Below are 6147 nucleotides of genomic sequence, written 5' to 3' on the forward strand. Positions count from 1 at the left end.
AAAGAGAGTGTGTTCTGATACTACGCGTTACTAGGTTGGGAATGTCTACCTGTATAAGGGGAATAACTCGCACATGATATCTGTTAGACTCAGTATTGAAATGAAAATCGGCTTGGTATGTACTTTGAATTAGAATTATAACTTTTGAATTGGATTTGATGAATTTGTTATGGTGTGAGTTTTATTCATTTGCAAAGTTTTGGATACTATTTTTCATACAGAAAGATTTTATTTTCGGTGAAGTAGGCAACGTTTTATTCGATATTTGTAATGTTTTTCACCGATCGTTTCTGAGACACCCCGCGGCTCAGTGACAGCGTCGTATCCAAGGAAGAGGAGTCATTTTTCTTTTGCTCAGCTAAGATACCTTACTATGACCTACCATCTATATGAAGCACGGGAATCGCCATATAACTAACCTAGGATACAAGTGCCCCGATATTGCAGACAACATATTACCAAAATCAATGATGGCGGAAATAAACAATGGATCAAATATTTCAGCGAAATGACTCCTAGAATTGTATGAAATAAATATCGTACCGGTGTAACGTTGAAAATGGACCTTCGTTGAAAATTGACCTCGGGTCATTTTTCAACGTTGAAAACGGACCCCGAATGCCGTTGAAAATTGAAACATGCCGTTGAAAAATGACCTTGGCAAACTCTCAACGGATGGTCTCTTGAAAATGACTTTAGTGCCTTCACATATGTAGCTGTTGCACAAACATAATTCTCGAATTCTGTTATCGCCATTCCTAATATAAGCGACCCTTCTGTGCTGGTATCTAAATTACGTAATCACCGCGATTTGAATTGAAATTTTGTATTGTTATCATCGTTGTGTTTTGTGTTTTGTGTTGTTGTGTTATGTTGTTATGTTGTGTGTTATTGGTGTGTTGTGTGTTGTTGTTCGATGCTGTGTGGCTGTGTTTTGTGTGGTGCTGTGTTGTGTTTTTGTTGTGATGTGTGTTGTGTGTCGTGTTGTTGTGTGATATGTTGTATTATGTTGTGTTGTGGTTTTGTGAGGTGTGTGGTTGTGTTGTGTGTTGTTGTCGTGTGGTTGTGTTGTGGTTGTGTTGTGTATTGTAGTGTTGTGTGATGTGTTGTTGTGTGATGTTGTGTTGTGTGATGTGTTGTGTGATGGTGTCGTGTGTTGTGTTGTTGTTGTGTTTTGTTGTTGTTTGGTGGTGTTGTATTGTTGTTGCGTAGTTGTGTGTTGTGTTGTGTTGTGTGTTGTTGTGTTGTGTGTTGTTTTGTGATTTGTTGTTGTGTGATGTTTTGTTGTGATGTGTTGTTGTGTGGTGTTTTCGTGTGTTGTGTGGTTGTGTTTTGTTGTGTTGTTGTTAGGTGGTGTTGTGTTTTTGTTGCGTGGTTGTGTGTTGTGGTGTGGTTGTGTTGTGTGTAGTGTGATATTGTGTGTGATGTGTTGTGTGTTGTTGTGTTGTTGTGTAATATTGTGTTGTGTGGAGTTGTTGTACAAAGATGTTATGTGTCAATAGGATTAGACATCAGGCATAGCCTATCTTAGTCTTCTCATGAGAAGGGTCACTTTTCAATGGGGTCCATTTTCAACGGGTCGGTGTGAAAAGTGCGCTAAAGTTCAGTTTTCAACGGGGGTCCATTTTCAACGTTACACCGGCGGCACAGCTAGCAGACTGTTCGGTACAGCGTAACAAACGCAGCAGATATAATAGGTAAGAACGATAACTCGTATATATGAGCTTATTCTTAAAGATTTGCGTGCTTTAAAGACAAGACCCCTTACGTCTTCGTAAGCTGTATCGGTGTACATATATAGACATGTCGATTCACATAGGGGGTAGGTGAGCAAGTAAGATAGAAACAACATGGCTACCCCTCGGCAGTGGAATGCCCCATTAATGTCCCAACGATTCTTGCAGTACTTGATTTTTTTCCCCAAATCTCATTGCTTTTGAACTTGCATTGTCAGCTTTAAGCTGATAGAAATATCAACTCCTTCACATTTGTGGTATTTATTATTTGTTTCGTATGTTTTTCCATTATTTTTTTTCTTAGTAAAGCTGATGTATGACTAATGAGGTTTATTGTTATTTTCGAATTTCTGATTACCTCTCCTTCTGAATGACATCATATATCGTGAACTTTGCACAGTCTGAACTCATTACATTTATTCAATTGCAAAGAAAATATATTGTAACTGATTCCAATAAACTAAAATACATTAAAAGCTCAGTCCAACCTGTTTGATAAATAGTTTATTGTTCGAGTACCTTTAAAAATCTAGCTTTTAAAAGACGTCCAATGACTAGCACTGCAGTGAATATTTCTTCTGACTAAAATGGTTTGTTATTAACATATTCGCAAATTTTCATTTATTTGTATCTGGAATTCTTTTAGATGGTTCGATTTGTGGTAGAAATTGGTCACATGACTCCAGGTTAAAGGATATGGAATTTATTTCAAGCATACACGTTATTCTCTAAAGATCGTGTCTTTTGTAACTTTTAAAAATATTGAATGATTGAATTTACTTGAATCGCAAAATCTGTGAATTCAAAGTTGGTTTTCAACAAAGACCAATCACTGAGTGTATTATATGAGCAAATTATTAAAGGATTCATCTACCAATTCAGAAACTGATGAAAATATTCATATGAAAATGCTGAATTTCCTTATGATATGAAATCGTATATCATATTTAAGCATCATTCTCAATATCTTTTGGGGTTATGAAGTCATAGACAAAAAAAAAAAAAAAAAAAACAACGGAAGGACATTATTTCGTTATTCCGGTCTTCTTAACCCCGAAAGATTTTGAGAATAATGCATATAATGCTTATAATTTAATTCAGATGATTTACTCAGGTACTGATAAGCTGATTTTCTAATTTCTGAATTCGATATGACAGAAAAATACAATTAAAACCATTAACATGTATATATTCATGCACGAGAGGCCGCGGTGGCTGGGTGGTACTGATGTATTACCACAACACCCACCTCGGAGTCGCGAGTTCGAATTCTTTGTGGGACAGCTGTCAGGTACTGAACGCTTGACGGTATATATGTTTTTCACGGGATACTCTGGTTGTCCTTTCAAACCTGACACGTTCTTAAAGGAATATGGCTGTTTGTTCATAGAATGTTTATTAAACTAATCTGTGCAGTGAACATAAATATGAAAGGTTTCTCTATGTTTGTTAATGTATAACCCCGGGGGTGTTAGTGTAGTTAGAATGACTGTATACCAGCGTGCATATACATTGTACATCGATCTTCAAGACGTAGCAACATATACAACGACGGAATTTCAGAGTTTGGAGATTACGGTACTCAATGTGGATTCTAGAATTGAACTTAAAATTGCAATTTATATTATGTTGAAAAAAATTTAACAGTTTTTTGTGGTGTATGTTTCTTAACCTTCGCGTCTTTCACCGTGCTTTACAAAAGGGTTACATCAGGAACCACATCACCACTACCTCGATACAGATGTTACGTAAACAGACAATTCAACCACACAGGTGTACTCATAGGTAATCTTCTGTAGATTTATAAGTCGATTTCATCTTATCTAAGATATTTAGAGGTGTATTATCAAAGTTGTGTTAGAATTAAAAATTGAATTTTGTATTTGTTTAAAAATTGAATTTTGTATTTGTTTTACATCAACTTTGTTGCTGAGCATGTCCATAAAACATGTCGCGAGTTTGACGCTTCATAAAAAGTGTTTCAATAGACGGAGGAAGTCGATGTTTATACCATAATAAAGGTAATGATCTGCTTTGTAGAACGATTATCAAAAAATAACAAGAAATCTTTTCCTTAATGCTATAATGGAATTCACGAGAAAGTCACATTTCGCTAATTTTGCGATTTGTTCAGAAAATTGCTTTCACTGAAAGAATTTATTTGCGGTGTCCATTCTTCTTTTCGGTGGTATTCTGAATATTGTCCCTTAAATTCACATTTTGATAAATTCTTTAAATTTTCTTCCTGGAGATGGACGGATGCATGATGGGCGACATGTTTGTAAGGTATTACATTCACTTAAGTAGGGGATTTTCTGGTCGCTTAATAGAGTGCTATAATTTCAGCCTGAATCTTGATGTTGATGGAAAGCCACTGAATCATGAATATCAGTACATTTGTACCAACTTCAGTTAAATTCAGACACTCATACTCTCAGAGGCATTTTTAATTTTCAAAAAAGGTTTAGTATTGCAAAAGTTATTACATGTGAAAGACGGGATATAAAAACCTTGTAAATTATGAATTGTTATTGATCATGAGGTACAGAATGCTCTCTATCACAGATACAAAAATGACTGTAGTCTCTCTAATGTATTATATCATGTTTGCTTGTACAGATGTTTAGCCAAGTACTGATGTGATAAAACAAGATAAAGACTGATATGGTTTCTGTAAATAAAATATGATTGGAATGCTATTTTGACTTTTGTTAATTTTAATGTCCACGTTTGATCTGCAATTACGTCGAGTTGTCAAAAAAAACACCCTGTTAAAATCGACTGTTAAACTGTGCTGTATGACCGGAGTGACGTCAAACCTATAATTCATGACGTCATATGTTTTTAGTCAATGGGGTATAATAAAATAGTTATCGACTGGGTTTTCGGGCAACAGTTAATTTGTTGGACCCTCACCCAACCCGTTGGCCGCAGGGGTCAGCCAACAGTTTTTATTCGGGTCCAACAAACCATCTGATGTGATAAAACCCAGTAAACAACTGTATAATGTTTATTGCAAAAAATATATTATTGATGCAATAGCTGGAGAGTGCAACCTCTAACTAAATATTAAATGTTTATTTTCTAGGGAAAAGAACGACAATCGGACACAGGTATCATTATCAGCTTAGATTTGATTCTGGTTTCCACGGAAATGTTTATATCGGTACCGACACCATAACCAACGAAAAGGTAGCCGTAAAAATCTACAATGATCCTATTCGTTTAAAGTCTGACTCTGAAGGTTCCATATTACAGGCTCTACAAGGCGGGGAAGGAATTCCTGTCCTCAAATGGTTCGGCAATGTTGGAAGAACAAATACAGCTGTTGTGACTGAACTTTTAGGCCCCAGTTTATTTGATATTGTCAAGGAAAAATCTCTTCATATGAGAACAGTTTTGCTTATCGCTTATCAATTACTCAGTAGACTCGAGTACATCCACTCCAAAGGTTATATTCATAGAGATACAAAACCTGATAACATTGTTACCGGTCTAGCTACCTCATCAGCGGGACAGGCCATATATGTTATAGATTTTGGAGCGTCTTCTAGCTACCTCATCAGCGGGACAGGCCAGCATGTTCCTTATGTAACTGGACATGGCCTTCGCAAAAGTTGCATATTTTGCAGTCTACAAAGAAACCTCGGCAATATGGAGAGCCGGCGGGATGATTTGGAGTCTGTTGGTTATACCTTGATCTATGTCTTACGGAAGAAGCTTCCTTGGTATGATTCACAAGTTGAAATCAGCAAAGGAAAGTCTGTTTATTCAATAAAAAAACGTACGTCTTTACATGATCTTTGCCGAGGACTTCCGTCTGAATTTCTCACTTATATGGAGTATGTTAGAGGACTGCGGTTTGCAGAAACTCCAAATTATTCATTCCTTCGGAAGTTATTCACAGATATGTTTAACAGAAACGGATTTTCTGGTAATATTTTGAACCAGGAGGTTACATCATAGTTAAACAAACTACAAATGTTCTTGAGGAACAAGCTGCGCCCAAGATGGGGGATCATATGATTCGTGACACGGAAAATGTCGTTAACAAACGGTCAACTCGAATGCTAGCTATGTTTGACAATTAATTTAAACCGTCTTTGTGTTGGTACACACATATCTTTTAACTCGGATATGATTCACGGAGGGAGCAGACTTAACTTTTATATTGAAGAAATCAATATGCAATAATGAAATAATGGCGGTCATTTTGGATTTTAACCCAAAACGACTTTTCGCCATTGAGGGATTCGGATGGACGTATCCATGTGATAAGAGGCGTAAGCACTCTATCAAGTTCAGTTAAGAAATCTTTGTTAACATTCTTATCCAACCGCTAATAGGAAATTAATTTCATTGCCTGGCCTAGTTGGGCGGTTGCCAGGTATGACCGCTGGTTTTCCCCGGG

General features: G+C 36.5%; 1 pseudogene; it reads left to right on the forward strand.

Moving 5' to 3' along the window:
• Positions 1-2918: 2918 nt before the first annotated feature.
• LOC138319366 (casein kinase I pseudogene) lies at positions 2919-5702 on the forward strand (annotated as a pseudogene).
• Positions 5703-6147: the final 445 nt, after the last annotated feature.

Source organism: Argopecten irradians, chromosome 1 (assembly GCF_041381155.1).
Source record: "Argopecten irradians isolate NY chromosome 1, Ai_NY, whole genome shotgun sequence".
NCBI classification, from domain to species: domain Eukaryota; kingdom Metazoa; phylum Mollusca; class Bivalvia; order Pectinida; family Pectinidae; genus Argopecten; species Argopecten irradians.